This window comes from Macaca fascicularis, chromosome 9, assembly GCF_037993035.2.
Source record: "Macaca fascicularis isolate 582-1 chromosome 9, T2T-MFA8v1.1".
Lineage (NCBI taxonomy): Eukaryota > Metazoa > Chordata > Mammalia > Primates > Cercopithecidae > Macaca > Macaca fascicularis.
The window spans coordinates 128494712-128513564 of NC_088383.1; positions in this window are offsets into that span (position 1 = coordinate 128494712).

An 18853-nucleotide genomic window follows, 5' to 3' on the forward strand; every position below is an offset into this window, starting at 1 on the left:
CTACCAAGTTAGTTTGTGTACTTACTTTTTACATCTAAACCCCACATACCACAGAACCAGCACCTGCAATTTTTCCTAACACATCCTTTGAACTTGCTGCAAGTTGAACTGTAGAGGTTTCATTTCTCAGTTGTAATTCAGGCGCCTTCCTCCGCCATTTGCTTCCAAGAAGCAACCCGTTCCTCTCTTCCTACCCCGACTCCCATCAACAACTGAAAAAAGGAGAACTCAGAACTTCAGCCTCAGCAGCCTTTCTTGGCTCTGTGTGAACACTGTGGAAAGAGTACAGCCCTTGACTCCCTGGTCCTCCTCCCTCTCACGTCTGAGCTGGGAACGCCGTAAACAGCCACAGTGCTGAGGCAGGCGGAGAGGCAGACGGGTACAGCCAGACGGGACAGATGTAATTAGCAGCATCATTTCTTTGTGTGTGCAGAATGGATAGCAGAATGCCGCCACCCACATTATGCTTTGGCAAATGTACTGTCGCTCATTTTCACAAACAATTCAATGGGTCTTTTAAAAGTGCCTACAACAAGCAAAGAAAGTCACAGAAAGAAACCAGAGTGACAACTCAGCCCGAGTTCCAAAGTTACTTGAGAGTTGCTCTGGGAACAGTGAAGCCAAACCAGCTCCAAGTTCAATCTGATCCAAGTTCAGATGGACAGAGCCTGGCATCCGTGGGGCAGGCAGTGACGCCCAATTCACTGTCAGATAAAGCGAGCCCAGATGCCACCGTGTTCCTGACGTAGCTGTCACATGATGCCTCTGAGTCGTACTTTTTCCGTCTGCTTAATGGGCACATTGATACTGGTGTGTCTATTTCTAGACTTGCTGTGAGGCTGGAGGGAGGCCACTTGGAAGGGGAAGTCTTTGTGATCTAAGGAGTGGGGTCATCGTTAAGGAAGAGCCTCAGGAATTGCAGCCACAAAGACAGTGCCATTCCTAAGGTAAATCAAGGGAATAAGAAGCCCCTTAACCCCACCTCCTACTGCAGCGAGCACTAACTCCTCCCTAGTGGCAGTTCCCCAGGCCTCTCTCCTCACGAAGCCCAAGGATCAATGAGGTAACCCTTCTACGCTCCAGCACCCACGTGGTTCAGTCTCGAGCAGTTGTGCAGCTGGAGAAGCACAGTCCAGTGTTTTTTCTTCTGTTTTCCCAACACTCTGAAGGAGAGCTCAATACCAAGTTCTGATAATGTATTAACTTTTTTATTTTTAGTGCGTTTTTATTTTTATTTTATTATTATTTTTTTTAGAAGGAGTCACTCTGTTGCCCAGGCTGGAGTGCAGTGGTACAATATCAGCTCACTGCAACCTCTGCCTCCTGGGTTCAAGCAATTCTCCTGTCTCAGCCTCCTGAGTAGCTAGGATTACAGGCGTGTGCCACCACGCCCAGCTAATTTTTGTATTTTAGTAGAGACGGGGTTTCACCACGTTGGCCAGGCTGGTTTCGAACTCCTGACCTCAAGTGATCCACCCACCTCGGCCTCCCAAAGTGCTGGGATTATAGGTGCAAGCCACTGGCTCGGCCTTTATTTTTATTTTTGAAAGACAGGCTCTCACTTTGTCACCCAGGCTGGAGTGCAGTGGTGCAATCATGGCTCACTGCAGCCTCAAACTCCCAGGCTCGGACAATCCTCCCACCTTAGCCTCCCAAGTAGCTGGGACCACAGGCATGTGCCTTCATGCCCGGCTAATTTTTTATTTTTTGTAGAGATGGGGATCTCACACTGTTGCCCAGGCTGGTCTCAAGCTCTTGGGCTCAAACAATCCTCTCACCTCAGCCTCCCAAAGTGCTGGGATTCCAGGCGTGAGACACTGCGCCTGGTTTGGGAGTTTATTAAAATCCTCATTTCTCTCCTATCCATGCCCCTCACCCTGGCAGCCACCCTGGCACCCCCTTCACTTCTCCCTTCCCTCTTCTCCCCCTTCCTGTATCATGTAGTTTTATCTGGCCTTTCTTCCATGGGCGGGGATGATGTAAGCCAGCTGGCAAAGATGGAGTTTTCAAAGGCAGCTGGTAACAGAGGGAGGCTCGCAGCCTAGTACTTATTACCCCACTGCCATTGTTTCATTTGATGGTGTCCTCAAAGCTCTCCTGCGTTCAAACTTAAAACCCTGTACAAGCATCAAAACAAATCGTGCCTTTTTGAGTCTTTTTTTTAAATCTCCTGGATCTCCCTTTCAAGCTCGTCTCCTATGTTCCCTCAGGGTGAAAATGAAGATTTGAGTTTCTTTTTTCTTTTTTATCTTTCTTTCTTTCTTTTTTTTTTTTTTGAGACGGAGTTTTGCTGTCATTGCCCAGGCTGGAGTGCAGAGGTGCAACATTGGCTCACTGCAACCTCCGCCTCCTGGGTTCAAGCGATTCTCCTGCCTTAGCCTCCCGAGTAGCTGAGATTACAGGCGCCTACCACCTACCACCAGCTTGGCTAATTTTTGTATTTTTGGTAGAGACGGGGTTTCACCATGTTGGCTAGTCTGGCCTCGAACTCCTGACCTCAGGTGATACACCTGCCTCGGCCTCCCAAAGTGCCGAGATTACAGGTGTGAGCCACCGCGCCCGGCCGAGTTCCTATCTTTCTTGAGAAGCATCTTCCAAAATGTAAATGCACAGCCTCTCAGAGCTGGAGGAAGCCTCAGGGTCCAGCTAGTCCAATCCCCGGTGATGTCTGAATTCCGCTTACAACATCCTGGCAGGTGACCACTCAGCCTTTGCTGGAATGCCTCTCGTGAGCAGGAACCCCCTCCCTACCCCGTGAGGCTGAGCAGACCATGTTTGATTTTTTTCCAAGAAAACCTTCCCCGAAGGGCACCGTAGCCTTCCCATCCCACAAACCCAACTCCCAGTGGTCAGTGGTGGCGTTGGGAGGTCAGAGGAGGTGGCACAGAAGTGTCCACACCGTCCCTGGTGTACAGCAGGTGCCCAAAATGTTTAAGCGGATGAACTGTCTCAAGGAAAATGATTTAAACTTGATCAGCGAGTTACTTTCAAGAAGGGAGCTGGAAAGGCACGAGTATGGAGGCAACTGGGACACATGCTGCTCACCGGGCCTGCCAATAAAAACTGGGTGCAGGGTGTGGCTCTGCCAGCACCTCCCACCCAGAGACCTGAGCAACTCACTCGGCCTGTGACCCCACCTCTTCACCTCGACAGTGGGGCTAACGTTCCCTGCTCAGTGGGCCCACAGGCCATTTTCAGTTTTAGTGGAAACAATGGATGTGTGAACTGGAAAGGACTTGATAAACATAAGGGTTATTCTTATTATTCTTCCTATTATTAAGGAATAAAGATCATAGAATGGTCCCAATGTCTCCATTTATAATCTTATTTATTTATTTATTTATTTTTGGGACAAGGTCTTGCTCTGTTGACCAGGCTGGAGTACAGTGGCGTGCTCATGGCTCGCCGCAGCCTTGACCTCCTGGGCTCAAGCAATTCTCCCGCCTCAGTCTCCCAAGTAGCTGGGACCACAGGAGCATGCCACCACAACCAGCTAATTTTTGTAGAGATGGCGTCTTACTATACTGCCAGGACTGGTCCCAAATTCCTGGGCTCAAGCAATCCTCCTGCCTCGGCCTCCCAAAATGTTGGGATTACGGGTGTGAGCCACTGCACCTGGCCTCAATTTATAATTTTAATAATTATCCAAGAAGATATTGATTTTTCATAGAAAAAGAGCCCCAAACTCCTCCTACCTATCAAGACCTGGGGAAAATGGCCTCATTTGATGTGTGTGGGGTGGAGTAGGGAATACAAATTAGTGTTACCCCACATCCCTGAAAAACTGCAGTAACACCATTAAACTCACCCTGGCAGCAAGTCGTGCCCTGAAGATGTGTTACTTATTCCTCTCCCCTCTCAGCTGCTGGAGGAACTTGAGGGCAGGGCTGGGCTTGCTCCTCTCTGGGTCGGGCACAGCCTGGAGCTCAGTGACTGTCACATGAGATGTCCTCAGCCAGCAAGTATGGGCATTGGTGAGGGGCATTCAGTGGCCACTGAAATGAATCTCTCATTGGCGGTTGAGCCCTTCTTTTCCTGCTTTTTCCCATTGTCCTCCCTGAGAGTGGACTCTGTTGATATGCTTTGGCTCTGTGTGCCCACCCAAATGTCATCCCAAATTGCGGTCTCCACATCTCAGGGGAGGGACCTGTAATCCTCACGTGTGGAGGGAGGGAGGTGATTGGATCATGGGGGTGGTTTCCCCCATGCTGTTCTCAGCATGGTGAGTCCTCATGAGATCTGATGGTTTTGTAAGTGTTTGGCAGTTCCTCCTTCACATGCTCTTCTCTCTCCTGCCGCCATGTAAGACGTGCTTGCTTCCCCTATGGCCGTGATTGTACATTTCCTGAGGTCTTCCCAACCAGGTAGTACTGGGAGTCAATTAAACACCTTTCCTTCATAAATTACCCAGTTTCAGGTATTTCTTTATAGTAGTGTTAAAACGGACTAATACATCTGTCAAAGAGGATTTGTCCTAACACATATGGGGACATTGAGGATGAGACATTTTACGGCTCATTTGTGTCTGCCCTAAAACTGCAATGGCCCCTCATTCCCCAACAAGATTTATCTGGGGTGTGCTTGAGGGAAAGGTACCAGGGCCTGAGGGTGGGGGCTCCTGACCAAGAAAGGGCTTTGAGGAGTACAGAGCACTGGACTGGGAGTCCAAAGACAGTCCTCATTCCATCCTGTTAGCTAGGATGGGCATCCCCATCCCTCCTCAGCCTGCTTCCCATCTATGCCAGGAGGGCTAGCCAGGGCTGCTCCCAAAGATCTCATCCACCTCTGCAGTCATTAAACTGATGGTGAAAATCCCTGAGGTGGCCTGAGGGTTAATAACCTGTAAAGTCAGACATACATGGGTGGAACAGAGCAGAGATGGCCACGGCACTGGGAGGGTGTGAACAGCTCCAGGCACCCAAGCCAAGTCCGGCACTGGCAGAGAGTTTGGCCTCTATTTTCTAACAGCTAAGCTGGTGGCGGGGCGGGGGGGAGGGGGCAGGGAACAAAAGCAAAAAACTTGCTGAGTTATATATTTCCTGTGGAATGAAACATTCTCAAAGATTTACTTCCTGGATCTGTACTTGCCTACCTCTAACAGAGCCACGAATAAGGTCTCCGACCACTGGAGAAATGAAAATGGCGCTTAGTCAGGTGGCCTATCTTTACTCAGACTATAGGAAGGCTGGCCTCCAGGGCCCTTTATGTTCTTTTTTTTTTTTTTTCGAGATAGAGTCTTGCTCTGTCGCCCAGGCCGGAGTGCAGTGGCACAACCTTGGTTCACAGCAACCTCCGCCTCCTGGGTTCAAGTGATTCTTCTGTCTCAGCCTCCCAAGTAGCTGGGATTACAGGTGCCCACCACCACGCCTGGCTAATTTTTGTATTTTTAGTAGAGATAGGGTTTTGCCATGTTAGCCAGGCTGGTCTTGAACTCCTGACCTCAAGTGATCCACCTGCCTTGGCCTCCCAAAGTGTTAAGATTACAGGTGTGAACCACCGTGCCTGGCCCCCTTTACATTCTGAGGACCTAACTGAATGCAGCCCTAGAGCCTGGGTGTCTATCAGGGTTTCCCAAAACATTGTTGTGCATGGCTTTGAACACAGAAAACATAGTGTTCAAACCGTGCACATTCCGTAGACTGGTCTGGCCCTTGACGGGCTCCGGGGAGATGACATCTAGGCCCTCAGAATATCCAGTCTAATCAGACTGTCTTTTCACGCTGAGGCCTGGGCCATGCCAGATAGTTTATGCAGGCAGTGTAGTTTATAGTTAGAGACATGGGCCATATGGTATCAGTTTGACCTCTGGAGGAGCTAGAGACTGAGTCACTAAGATCAGCCACATGGATGTTCCACACCTATGTGCATGATCCTCAATTTAAAAAAAAAAAAAAAAGCCGGGTGCAGTGGCTCACGCCTGTAATCCCAGCACTTTGGGAGGCTGAGGTGGGTGGATCACTTGAGGTCGAGTTTGAGAACATCATGGCCAACATGGTAAAACCCCGTCTCTACTAAAAATATAAAAATTAGCTGGGCATGGTGGCTTATGCTTGTAATTCCAGCTACTCGGGAGGCTGAGGCACGAGAATTGTTTGAGCCCAAGAGGTGGAGGTTGCAGTGAACCAAGATCACACCACTGCATTCCAGCCTGGGTGACAGAGCGAGACTCTGTCTCAAAATAAAGAAACAATTTTTTTAAAAAAGGACATTTCACAATGTTCTGTAGCTTGGGAAGTCTGAGTAGACATTAGATGATATTGAGAATTATTGTTCATTTTGTTCATTTTATTGTACAATTTTATAATTGTATATAATCACGTGGTAAACAGTGATGATATATGTATAGAGCATGGAATGATTGAATCAAGTTAATTAACACATCCATCACCTTAAATACTTACCATTTATTCCTTCTAACTGTAACCATGTATCCTTCGTCCAATGTCTCCCTATTTTCTCCACCTCCCAGCCTCTGAGGACCGCCATTCTGCTTTTTACTTCCTTGTTTGATTGTTTTAGATTCCCACTGACTCCTAATGTCCTTGTTTTAGGTGAAGCATTATGTCTGATTTTCTTTAAAATAGTTTGCCAGCAAAATATGAGCAGAGAAATGAAACATGGCAAAGTGTTCATTATTAAGCCAAGGCAATGCTTTTGTTATGGTTGTATTTTTACTTTTCGGAATATTTTGAAATTGTCCTAATAAAAAGTTTGTTAAAAGTGATGGGTTAGTGGCAAACTGAGCAAAATGATTTGTCAGCACTGAATAGGTAGGAATATAAAAATATGGACAACTCCACTGAAACTCCTCCCAACTCTGCCACAGAACTGGGCATAGGCAAAATGGCACCTTGGCTGCTGAAGGTTTTGTGAAGTAACCAAGCTCCCTAACGGGAAAAATCAGAGTACAACCTCAAAAAGCTCATGCATGGAGGAGGAGGGCCTGCCTTCTTCTCACTCCACACGGCTGGACGAGGAGGCGAGGACAGGGTGTGTGGATTATCCATCTGCTGAGAACTGAGACACCAGAGCTGGGCGGCAGGATGATGGCACAGTGGGAGGCCCAGGACCCTCAATACTCCGCCCCCAGCATCACCACAGCTCCCAGCTCACGTCGAATGTTCTGCCTGGGTGGACTTCTCAAGAAGATGCTTGCTATGATCAGAATGTTTGTGTCCTCACCCCCAAATTCATGTTGAAACTAAAAGCCAAGGCAAAAGTATTAAGAGGTAGGGCCTTTGGGAGGTCATGAGGCTGGAGCCTTCGCCAGTGAAATTCGTGCCCTTATCAAAGAGGCCCCAGAGAGCTGCCTCACCCCTTCTACCATGTGAGCACACAGGGAGAAGACGTCCATCTGTGAAGGAAGCTGGTCCTTGCTAGACCCCGAACCTGCCAGCACCCTGGTCATGGACTTCCCTGCTTCCAGACTGTGAGAAATAAATGTCCACTGCTTCTAAGTCATTCAGTCTAAGGTATTCTGTTACCACAGCACAAATAGACAAACACAGTGTCCCTTAAAAACTGCCGGGCACAGTGGGTCACACCTGTAATCCCAACACTTTGGGAGGCTGAGGTGGGTGGCTCACCTGAGGTTAGGAGTTCAAGACCAGCCTGGCCAACATGGTGAAACCCCGTCTCCACTAAAAATACAAAAATTAGCCAAGGATGGTGGTATGTGCCTGTAGTCCCAGCTACTCAGGAGGCTGAGGCAGGAGAATCGCCTAAACCCGGGAGGCAGAGGTTGCACTGAGCCAAGATCACGCCATTGCACTCCAACCTGGGTGACAGAGTGAGACTCTATCTCAAAAAAACAAAAACAAACAAAAAAACACTGCACCCCAGGCTGGGTGTGGCAGCTCATGCCTCTAATCCCAGCCCATTGGGAGGCCGAGGTGGCAGATCACTTGAGGTCAGGAGTTACTTGGGAGGCTGAGGCAGGAGAATCACTTGAACTGGGAGGCGGAGGTTGCAGTGAGCCGAGATCGTGCCATTGCACTCTAGTCTGGGCGACAGAATGAGACTCGGTCTCAAAAAAAACAAAAAATAACAACAAAAATATCCTGCAGCCCAGATGCTAGAAATATTCCATAGCTGAATGCAGTGGTAGTTACCAGTGTGTAGACAAATGGAGACATCCATGGAGCTGTCCACTGAAGATTTGTGTACTTTACTGAAATTAGATATCTCTTAGTTTTTTTAAAAAAAAATTCCTTCCACCACACACACAAAAAAAAGAAGAAAAAAATGCATCTGTGAGCTAGGGAGGAACGAGTGAAATTGTAGCCTCTTATCTGGGAAGCTTCAGAAATAAAACATTTTGGAACGACCACCCCGAGGTAGAAGACAAGGATTTGGAGATACACTTTTAAAATGAAGTGATTGGAGGCTGGGCATAGTGCCTCACGCCTGCAATCCCAGCACTTTGGGAGGCTGAGTTGGGCGGATCACCTAAGGTCAGGAGTTTGAGACCAGCCTAGCCAACATGGTGAAACCCCATCTCTACTAAAAATACAAAAATTAGCCAGGCATTGTAGTGTGCACCTATAATCCCAGCTAATCAGGAGGCTGAGGCATGAGAACCCGGGAGGTGGAGGTCGCAGTGAGCCAAGATCATGCCACTGCACTCCAGCCTGGGTGACAGAGCAAGACTCTGACTTAAAAATAAAGATAAAATAAAGTGGTGGGAAAGAGAGAAGTTTAGTATCTCAGCCATATTAAACCTTTAAGCCTCTGTGCACATCGCCAGTCATTTCTTGATCTCTTTGTTAATACAACTTTAGTACCAGGCAGTTTGTTGCACAAAGCCCTGAAGTTCTTCAAGTAACAAACTCACATCAAAACACTGTTTCTGAGCATTAAAAAATATATATATATAGCATTGATTTAAAAAATGAATGAAATGAACAAAGGTCTCCCACTAATGGCCCTCGTGGGATATTTGAGAGGGTTTGGAGCCAGCAAAGGCCAAAGTAGAGAGTGGGGCGGGGTGGGTGCGGGGGTGGTAGTCGAAAACCAATGAAAGGAGGCAGACGAAAACGTCAGTGCAAGCCCAGAAAGTACCTCAAAACCTCACCTTCCTGCCGGAAGATGAACTGCCTGAACCGTGGGGGCCAGAAAGGATGGGAGCCCCACCTTCCTGCCCAGTTCCAGTCTCTGGGGAAGCGGTCTCCCCAGGGCACCCTTCTGGGGGAGAGAAGGAGAAAAGTTGGTGGGGGGAACGGTCTGACCAGATGGGTGCCCAGGGCCTTAGACGGTCCTCGCGTGCTGCAGGGACCCGCGAGAAGCCCGGGAGCTCCCTCCCTCCACAGCTCACCAGCTCCCCCGTGAGCTCAAGCCAGGAATTTCAGGCAGGCTCTCGGCGTCCCCAGACTTCCTTCTACTCCAAGGAGCCTGGGGAGCCCGGGACCTCCCAGAAAAGCATGTGGGCAGCTCTGCCCAGGGAAACCATGGTTCTTGTCAAGAAAAAGTCACCAAGGTCCAAGAGGCTCCTCCAAAGAGTGTCTACTGAATTCCCTTCCCCTTCCTTCGGACGCAAAATGTCTGGAGAGGCAACGACCTGGCTCCAGGTTGGAAATGGAGCCATATTATACTGCTGGGGCACCCACCACCCAGATCTCCCTCTCACTTCTCTGGCTTCCGCCTGCATGTCCCCTTCTGGGCCCTAACCCTCTCCTGAGAGCCCCCCGCCCACCCCTGGTTTCGAGCCTGCAATCATTCGAATGACATTCAGGTCCAGCTGGCTGCCCATCCATCAGCGACCCGAACGCAGGGTAACATCGTGTGCATGTGTGTGCGGGGGACTGGGGGGACAGTGAAATAGTCCCAGGCAAGGAGCCAGGAGTCACACCCAGCCGGGGATCTGCTACCCTTCCCTGCACACCTTAGGCAGATCACACGACCTCTCCCTGGTTTGGTGGCCTCATAATAATCACCAAGGTTTATTAAGCTGCTGTGTGCAAGGCACTGTGCTGTGCGCATTGCATGTATTATCTCATTGGATTTTATGTAGTGCCGCCCCCCACCCCTGCCCCAAATTCACATGTTGAAACCTAATCTCCAGTGTGATGATATTAAGAGGCAGGGCTGGCTGGGGCATGGTGGCTTACACCTGTAATCCCAGCACTTTGGGAGGCCAAGACGGGTGGATCACTTGAGGTCAGGAGTTCGAGACCACCCTGGCCAACATGGCAAAACCTCCTCTTTACCAAAAATACAAAAATTAGCCATGGGTGGTGGTGCATGCCTGTAATCCCAGCTACTCGGGAGGCTGAGGCAGGAGAATCGCTTGAACCCAGGAGGCAGAGGTTGCAGTGAGCGCATATCATGCCACTGCACTCCAGTCTGGGTGACAGAGCAAGACTCTATCAAGCAAGCAAGCAAGAAAGAAGGGAGGGAGGGAGGGAGGGAGGGAGGGAAGGAAGGAAGGAAGGAAGGAAGGAAGGAAGGGAAAGAAAGGAAAAGAAAGAAAGGGAAAGAAAGAAGGAGAGAGAGAAAGAGAAAGAAAAAGAAAGAAAGAAGGAAGGAAGGAAAGGAAGGAAGAAAGAGAAAGAAAGAAAAGAAAGGAAAGAAAGAAAGAGAGAGAGAAAGAAAGAGAAAGAAAGAAAGAAAAGAAAGAAAGGAAAGAAAGGAAAGAAAGAAAGAAAGAAAGAAAGAAAGAAAGAAAGAAAGAAAGAAAGAAAGAAAGAAAGAAAGAAAGAAAAAGAAAGAAAGAAAGAAGAAAAGAGGCAGGGCCTTTCGCGGGTGATTAGGTCATGAAGGCTCTGGGTTGACACCTGAATGAATGGGAATCGGTGCCCAGAGACCCTAGGGAACTTGCTTGTCCTTTCTAGCTGAGCATGTGCCCAGCATGTGAGGACATAAAAGTCACTACTGATGAGAAACAGGCTCTCACCAAACACCTCATCTGTCAGTGTCTTTAATCTTGGGCTTCCCAGCCTCCAGAACTGTGAGCAATAAATATCTGTTGTTTATAAGTTACCCAGGTATTTTGTTACAGCAGCTGAAACAGACTAAAGCATAGGGACCAATATTATCCCATCTAATAAATGAGAAAACTTGAGCTTGAAAACATCCATGGTGGCTTATGCAAACTCACAGGGCTAATAAGTGAGGGAGGTGGGATAAAATACAGGCAGTTGAACTTCATGACACGAACATAACCACAATTCTCATGCTAACCAACAGTAAAATAATAATAATAAACAAACAATGAAGCTAGGCACAGTGGCTCATGTCTGTAATCCCAGCACTTTGAAAGGCTGAGGTGGGCGGATCACCTGAAGTCAGGAGTTTGAGACCAGCCTGGCCAACATGGTGAAACCCCGTCTCTTCTAAAACTACAGAAATTGCCTGGGCATGGTAGTGCACACCTGTAATCCCAGCTACTCGGGAGGCTGAGGCAGGAGAATTGATTGAACCCAGAAGCAGAGGTTGCAGTGAGCCAAGATCGCACCACTGCGCTCCAGTCTGGGTGGAGATAGAGCGTGACTCCGTCTCAAAAATAATGATGATGATAGTTGACAGAGGTTCTTTTAGTGCTAAGTTTCTGGGGAAACCTACACATTTAGTAAAGGTGGACCCACATTTTCATGTTTTTAAGTCATGATGAGTGACCCCGCTCCCTTAGGAGAAAAGAGAGAAATCCTCCCTCTGGGAGGGACAGGGACAGCCTCCTGGGAGTTCAGAGTCTCGCCTCTGCCTCTGCAATCAGCCAGGATCTGTAGACAAAGATATTTATGAGGCAGCCTGCGGTGCTCTATTTCTTCCCCCATTCTTATGGGGGTGAGAGGGGCAGCAGGAGACCGAAAGCCACATACTTGCAAAGTCATCCTTCCTCTGGAGACCAAGAAGCAGCAGATTCTTTTCCTGGGAAAGAAGTCTAGCAGGCAGACATCTGTTACTCTTCGCGAGCTGCATGCCATAACAGTTTAAAACACAGAGTTTAAATGCTTAAAGAAGAAGAAAACAGTTTGCCTGTGTTGCAAAGCAGCGTATAAACGGTGCTGGAATTAGCACAAGGGAAACATTTATCTTTCCTAGATAATCTCAAAACAGGACTTTTTTTTTTTGGATTGTATATAATTATGTTTATTGGCGTGGAAAGATGCTCATGATATATTCCTAAAGGAAAAAACAAAAACAAAAACAAAAAGCAAAACTGGTTGCAAACACAAACCAGGCTTTTTAAAGAAGCATTGACTCTGTCTCCCTGACTGGGGCCGGGGCTCTCTGTGTATCCCATAGAAGAAAGGCTAGAAGGGGACGAGACTGGCCGGGTAGCAGCCTTCTCCCTGGGAGAACAGAGACACAGTCACATTTTCTAGCTGGAATGACCAAAGATTTTCCTGAGCTGGATGAGCCCAGCCTGGCGTAGTGATGGATAGTGGGCTGTGGGGATCCAAAAGACCTGGGTTCCGGTCCCAGCCCCACTAACTATGGGTCGTGCTGACCTAGTGCAGGTTCAGTGCTGCTGGAGCTCAATTCTCCACTGACACAGTGGAAGTCACACCTCCTGCGCATGGGGGAGGTGCTCATGAAAGGGTCGGCTTCTCTCCCTCCAATCTGTTTTTATTTTTGTTTTTGTTTTGAGCCAAAGTCTCACTCTGTCACCCAGGCTGTAGTGCAGTAGCACAATCTTGGCTCACTGCAAAACCTCTGCCTCCCAGGTTCAAGCAATTCTCCTGCCTCAGCCTCTCGAGTGGCTGGGATGACAGACATCCACCACCACTCCCAGCTAATTTTTATATTTTTAGTAGAGACGGGGTTTCACCATGTTGACCAGGCTGGTCTAGAATTCCTGACCTCAAGTGATCTGCCCATCTCAGCCTCCCAAAGTGCTGGGCTAACAGGAATGAGCCACTGCACCTGGCCTCCAATCTGTGTTTTTGTGACAATGACATGGATCAGCCATGACGAATGGGCAACCCTGGGGTGGCAGGCTGTGAATGAGGTTAACCAAAATTTTAGATCCTGACCCATGTGGTATTAATTTGCTCACTCCAGGAATATTTCTGGAGTGCCTGCTCGTGGCTACCCTGGGCCAGGCACCAGGCTGGCTGCTGGGAGCACAGGAAAGAGACCTGGTCCCTGTCCTTGTGGGGAGAGGCCCAAACTGCTAACAGTCAGACTTGGGTTCTGAAGGGGCTGTGCAGGAGCATGAGGGAGGAGGGGCTGCCTCGAGGGATTTGGTCCCCTCCTCAGGAGCTAACACACAGCCTGAGACCTGAAGGATGAGAAGGGGCCGGCCACACCAGGGTCGGGAGGAAGCCACTCTGTGCATTGGCCGTGGCCCAGGCAAAGGCTGCGGGAAGCAGTATCCTGTGTTGCTCCCGGTCGGCTTCAGGCCTGCGAGGCTGCGAAGGGCCAACTGCGGAGGATGGAGGGTGAGGTGGGGCTGAGCTACGTCTCCCAGGCCTTGGTTATGATCTGAATTTTTATGTTGAGAACAAGAAAAGGGCACAAAAGGGGCTTAAGCAGAGTGAGCAGTATGGCCAGGTTTGTTCTTTTAAAAGCTGGGTACTAGACCAGACACAATGGCTCACATCTATAATCCCAGCACTTTAGGAGGCCAAGGCTGGAGGATCGCTTAGGGTGAGGAGTTCAAGACCAGCCTGGGCCACATAGGGAGACCCCATTATAAAAAACAAACAAACAAACATATATATATATGTGTGTGTGTGTCTGTGTGTGTGTGTGTGTGCGTGCGCGCATGTGTGTGTGTGTATATGTATAAAACAAATTAGCCAGGTGTGGTGGTGTGTGCCTATAGCACCAGCTACTCAGGAGGCTGAGGTGGGAGGATCACTGGAGCCCAGGGGTTTGAGGCTGCAGTGAGCTACGATCACACCACTGCCCTCCCCGCTGGGCAACAGACTGAGACCCTGTCTCTTAAAAAAAAAAAAAAAAAGGATACTAGATGAAGATGAGGAGCAGGGGTGTGGAGCGAGGTAGACAGACCAGCTAGGAGGAGGATCCTCCGGGCAAGAGATAAGGTGACCTGGTCAGGACCTGTGGCCATGGAGACCGGAGGCATAGACATGGTGAAGCTATATTTTGGAGAAGAATCTAGAGGACTTACTGATGATCAGATGTCAAACTGCAGGACAGAGGAGACTATCAGGCCACTTCCTGCTGCTCCTACCCAGTGGCCTTGTGGACATCAGGAAAAGGGCTCCTCTAGACAAGCGTGCAGCACAGGGCACTCGTGCAAGAGCCTCACCCTGAGCCCCTCACCTGCAAGTGCAAAGTTGCTCAAGCTCCTGATCCTCACTCAGAGACTTGGGCAACTTTGGACTTGCAAAGCTTGTAGTGTCTGTGGCAATCCAAGGGGAGCCCTAGGCTCTGCCCAAGGTTTAGGGACCATTTGAACACAGTGATTCTACCCCTGGCTCCGGCTGTGCATGAAATTTCTTCCCTCCTTGCCAGGGCACCAGACTTTTTACAGTACTCACTGCATTGGACGCAACTAACCTTGTGAAGAAAACAGTTTTTAAAACCCTGGAAGCTAATGGTACAAGACCATTTAGCACTTAACTAAATGCAAGTTCTAGAACGTCTGCAGCCAAAATGAAAGTAAATAATGACAGAATGTGAGTCATGAGTAGTTTGCAAAGCTTGTAAACAAAGCATCCTCCCAAATTCAGAGCCATGGCCTGAGAGTTGGGTACCAATTAATCAGCCCTTAGCTCTATCACACACAAAAGGACACGTGTCCTCATTAGCAACCCATGAGGAGAACTTAGCTAACTGACTGTCACTTTATTATCTGGACTTCACTTAAAACTGAAATAAAAAGCTTATCCCCTGAAGAACAGAGCACTCATGCTCACATTGTTTGAAAGAATCACTTCACTGCCAGTGTCAACATGAAGCTTAACATCCTGACATTTATGGGAAAGGCAAAACAATCCCACTTGTAAACTGAAGAGATGAGCCCAACCAGCCAGGCATGTCCCATCTGTCCCTCTCCCGGGGGCTGGCCACTTTCTTTCTAATGGCAGTTGTTGATGCCGACCTCATGTCCTCTCCTGGCCGGTTGCTCTCCAAGAGCAGGGTTAATGCCTCATTCTTTCACCCCTACATTCCTGTGTCTAGTATTTGGCCTGGATATAGTAGGTGCACATTAAATATCTGTTGTGTGAGTGGATGAGCATCTTTCCCAAAAGGCCAATGTTCACCCCAGCCCTGGACTTCTCAGGGGCCCTGTCCAGGCAAAGGATGGACCAAAAAGGGAGCTGGGTAGGAGACAGAAGGTTTGGCTCCTGTCACAGACTCTGCCACCCACAAGCATGTGCTCAGGTGAGTCATGTCATCCATTTTGGTGTTCCCATCTCTAAAACAGGAGGAATAGCTGTCCCCCTACTTTTTAAGGGTTTGCGATGACATGATGGGAAAGAAGCACTTGGAAAGAGGTTCCACAAGTGTGATGTGATTCCCCTCACACCTCAGAGGGGAGTTTTGCAATTGAGAAGGCGGGGCAGTGCAGGACCAAGGTTAGAAACGGTGTGCAACTTACTCTCAGAAAGCCAGCAGGTAAGCAGAGTGGATTTGGAGGTATAATGAATGACTGCAAAGGCCACCCAGGCTGTGCTCTCTGCACATGGGAACTAGAAATCAGAGTACAGACTATGGAGCCAGTAGATAACACAGATATGGGAGTGGTCTAAGGTAAGGCAATAGGGAGTGGTGGGACCTGCAGCCAACTAGAGATTACAATCACACGCTGCCTCAGGCATTTGCAAAAAGGTTTAAAACTTACACCCCATGAAACAGCAAAATGCATCTATGGCCTGCTGGCTGGGAGTCTGAGACCCCTGCAGATGGCTGTATTAAGCATGTCATTTTTTTTTTTTTTTCAGACGGAGTCTCGCTCTGTGGCCCAGGCTGGGGTGCAGTGCCATGATCTCGGCTCACTGCAACCTCTGCCTCACAGGTTCCAGTGATTCTCCTGCCTGAGGCTCCCTAGTAGCTGGGATTACAGGTGTGCGCCACCACACCAGCTAATTTTTATATTTTTAGTAGAGACGGAGTTTCACCATGTTGGCCAGGCTGGTCTCAAACTCCTGACCTTAGGTGATCCGCCCGCCCTGACCTCCCAAAGTGCTGAGATTACAGACGTGAGCCACTGTGCCGGGCCTCTAGCATGTCTTTTTATTCCAATGCTCACTTGGGGCCTTGCTGACACTGGAGAGACTGCCCCTACCAGGCAGGGCCCCCTAATTCCTAGAGATAGTAAACAGCTGAGTATGCCTTTAACGTGCAAAGCCATGAATCCAGAGATGTAACCCAGATGCCTCCTTGATCAGGCTGTCACACTGGAGGCCATTACCCATCTGCCTTAAGCACCCCAGAGTCTGGCCAGACAACTAGGGACAGTCCCTATACCCCAGAACCTGCTGAAATGACTCAAACCAGCCCATCTGAAGCCTGTTTACCCTGCTTGCCTTTTCCAGAGAAACCACAGTAAAGGCTCTTGCCCATGTTTTCCCCTTGGGCTGCCTCCTGACCCTGGTGCTTCCCCCACGTGGCCCTGCATGATTATCGCATGCCGCCTCTGCTTAGGAACTGTAACAAATTGTCTCTCCAATGGCAGTTGTCTCCTGACCTGCTGGCCTCATTAGGCCTGAACAGTAAGAAAACCTGTATTTTCATACATCTGTAAACCCCGCTGGAGCACAGCTCGCCACTGCTGCTTTATTGCCCCCTGAATCTTGGCACCTAGCACAGTCCCTGGCACATTGAAGACACGATTTCTTTTTTTTTTTTTTTTTTTTTGAGACAGAGTTTTGCTCTGTCACCCAGGCTGGAGTGCAGCTTACTGCAACCTTTGCCTCCCGATTCAGGTGATTCTCCTGCCTCTACCTCCTGAGTAGCCGGATTACTGGCATGTGCAGTCATGCGTGGCTAGTATTTGTATTTTTAGTAGAGACAGAGTTTCACCATGTTGGCCAGGCTGGTCTCAAACTCCTGACCTCAGGTGATCCACCCACCTCGGCCTCCCAAAGTGCTGGGATTACAGGTGTGAGCCGCCACACCCAGCCAAAGACACAATTTCAACCCTAATCGATGAATGGATGGGCACAGGGATGAAAGCAAAGGGCTGGGTACAAGCAGTTGTTTGGCTATGTGGATCCCCTACACTTCAGCTTCACGTTTGCAATTGCTTCAGGACACTAAATTCTGCATATGCCTCAGTGCTGCGACTGGCATAGATGTAAGCCAGACGGAGTGGCGTGAGTTCACACTAGTAGGAGTAAGCAGTGATTAAGCTCTGAGGCTCACCACCCCGCTGCCTTTCAGCTTTTCAGGCAACTCCTAAGTGGGGGCAGGGGGAAGAATATTCCTTTAATGGCTGATCTTCTGGCTAACTCTGGCTATTTGTTTTATTCAAACTCTTAGAAAGAGATGGCCATCTCAAAGGGTCTCTGCGCCCATTGGTAAAAGGGGAAAAGTCAGAGAGCGGCTTCCTAGCCCACCTTCAGTCTCTGAGACCTGCCCACGACAGGCTCTCCAAAGGCAGCCAGTCAGGTCACCCTCAAGACTCCCTACGTCTGCAGTGGTGCAGTGGGCTGTCTCTGTATCCCTGAATAACCGAACTGCATCCGGTTAATAAACTGAAAGCTGAGCTAGAGAACCTGTGTTGTTTTTAATCTTTACTCTTTAAAAATGCATCAATCTAGCCAGGCGCAGTGGCTCACACCTGTAATCCTAGCACTTTGAAAGGCTGAGGGGGCAGATCACTTGAAGTCAGGAGTTCGAGACCAGCCTGGCCAACATGGTGAAAACCCAACTCCACTAAAAATGCAAAAATTAGCTGGCCATGGTGGTGGGTGCTGTAATCCCAGCTACTTGGGAGGCTGAGGCACAAGAATCGCTTGAACCTGGGAGGCGGAGGTTGCAGTGACCTGAGATCATGCCACCGAACTCCAGCCTGGGAGACAGAGTGACACTCCATCTCAAAAATTAAAAAATAGGCCTGGTGCGGTGGTTCATGCCTGTAATCCCAGCACTTTGGGAGGCTAAGGCGGGAGGATCATGAGGTCAGTTCAAGACCAGCCTGACCAACATGGTGAAACCCCGTCTCTACTAAAAATACTAAATATACAAAAATACTATACAAAATACTATATTTACAAAGTATACAAAAATACTATACAAAATACTATATTTTTGTAAATATACAAAAATACTAAATACTAAAAATACAAAAATCAGCTGGGTGGTATGTGCCTGTAATCCCAGATACTCAGGAGGCTGAGGCAGAAGAATCGCTTTAACCCATGAGGCAGAGATTGCAGTGAGCCCAGATCGTGCCACTGCACTCCAGCCTGAGCGACAGAGCAAGACTCTGTCTCAAAAATAAATAAATAAATAAATAAATAAATAAATAAATAAATAATGCGCCAATCTGCTCTGCTTGACAATGAACTGAATTTCTCTGATCACAGGGCCCTTGGGTATCATTCTCAGTATCACCGTCTCCTTCCCAGGTTCTGGAAATAGGCAGAGAGAAGACAGGTGCAGAGTAGGCCTGTCTGGGAAGTACCTGAGGAGGGTGGAGAAGCCTGTGTTTGCTGTTTCTGATGAATGTCCTTGGGTTATTTAGTGCTTGGCAGTGAACGGCTCCCTGAAGGCCATCCCTTTCCCAGGCCCTGGATGGAAGGGCAGGAAACATTTGACCACAGTGTCTAGACAGTGAGGCTAGGGAATCCGGGGGGGCTGCCCAAGAGCTCATGTGGGGGACAGCCATCAGTAGGGTAACTGTGACCCAGAATAGAACCAGATTAGGGCTTATAATAGGCATTATCCCAGTCTAATTATTAAGCTCAACCCCTCTTCTCTCAGAAAAGTGTCC